Source organism: Montipora capricornis, chromosome 11 (genome assembly GCF_036669925.1).
Source record: "Montipora capricornis isolate CH-2021 chromosome 11, ASM3666992v2, whole genome shotgun sequence".
Lineage (NCBI taxonomy): Eukaryota > Metazoa > Cnidaria > Anthozoa > Scleractinia > Acroporidae > Montipora > Montipora capricornis.
The window spans coordinates 11,105,705-11,107,028 of record NC_090893.1 but is presented as its reverse complement, the minus strand read 5'-3'; the positions used below and the strand labels follow the sequence as shown (position 1 = coordinate 11,107,028).

Here is a 1,324-nt window from a genome sequence, read left to right as displayed (position 1 = left end):
GTACGAAAGAGAACGTTTGACTGACTTATGAGATTTCAATGTACAATCTGACTCAATTTTTGCAAAGGCTCTCCTTGAAATTTTTGCCTTCCTTTTTTTTCTTGTTCGCCTTGTCCCATTTTGTCTAAATAACATTTTACTTATCACTTGGCCTGATAAAAACCATTTTTTCTTTACTCTTACTTTTGTTAAATGAAAATAAATGCATTAATCGCTCATGTAGCTGAAATAAAAAGATAAGTCTAAATATGCCTGAACGAAATGCTTTTTCTATTTTCTGTTTTTCCACCAAAATAGCTTTTTTCCATTACCAAGGTCTTGCTCAGTTTTTGTCCAGTCTCGTCTTCTCTGACCTTTTTTCCGCCTCCCAACCCAATTTTTCCAGCGCCTGTTTCTTTCCCCTCCACGCGTTTACCCTCCTGCGATGTTAATAAAAAGAAGCACCAATCACAAGGGATAGACCAATTCGGCTAACGCAATGTTGTACCCAATTCAAATCTCTCGGGGTTAAGGATCTTTGTATGTTGCATTTGCATGATAATGTAGCATTCATATGGAAATATTTGGAACAAAACGTTTTATTCCCAAAGGATCTGAATTGGGTACAACATTGAGTTAGCCGAATTGGTCTATTGCCGATCGCTGGAACATATCTATTCAGTTTCACTTGTGTACATGCATTAAGTACCTGACAAATCTATGGTCCCCTTCTCCAAACCCAACCCAAGCCACTCGATCAATTCGGCTGGTTAGTAGCCCATTATAATTAGGCTGGGAGAGGGATCATTAGGTATCTCTCAACCTTTGGTCCGATACAAGTTAGTACCCACCGTAAAGTTTTTGATTAGCAATCAGACTGTAGGACTATGGACTAGGCATGCGGATAGACGCGCAAAGTTCATGAAGCGTTTTAGTGCGTGAGCTAGGACCCCAAATTTGACCGATTGGTACCACTCGGAGGGACAAAGGCTGATGCCCATGATGATGTAGGTCAAACATCCCTAGTTACATTTTCGGGTGACAGCATTTCCAGTTGTGTCATTTTCAGAGGGAAATGGACAACTTATCTCACCTCTCCCCCTTGAGCTATTTCTTATGTGAGAATAATATATATCGTACACAACATGATTTATTTATGGATAGGGCAAAGCACTAAACAAACATGTCAGAAATTAAGCATAGTCTAATAGTACACATTTTTGATCAATACCTTTTGACAGAATATGATCACACGACTAGTCACGTGGTCAAAAAAATGGTCAAACAGAGTATTGTTTCTTTCTATTTCTCTTAATCAATGTCATACTATATTGTGTCTTTTTTT

The 1,324-nt window shown here is 38.4% G+C and overlaps 1 protein-coding gene across 1 annotated transcript in view; it reads left to right on the top strand.

Annotated features, from left to right (window-relative positions):
* The window catches only part of LOC138022938 (transient receptor potential cation channel subfamily A member 1-like), a 34,350-nt gene extending 34,096 nt beyond the window's left edge, over positions 1 to 254 (top strand). The window contains exon 29 of the mRNA XM_068869963.1: positions 1 to 254. This exon is cut by the window's left edge and continues 608 nt beyond it. The gene's annotated coding sequence lies outside the window, so the exon portion shown is untranslated.
* The last annotated feature ends 1,070 nt before the right edge of the window (positions 255 to 1,324 follow it).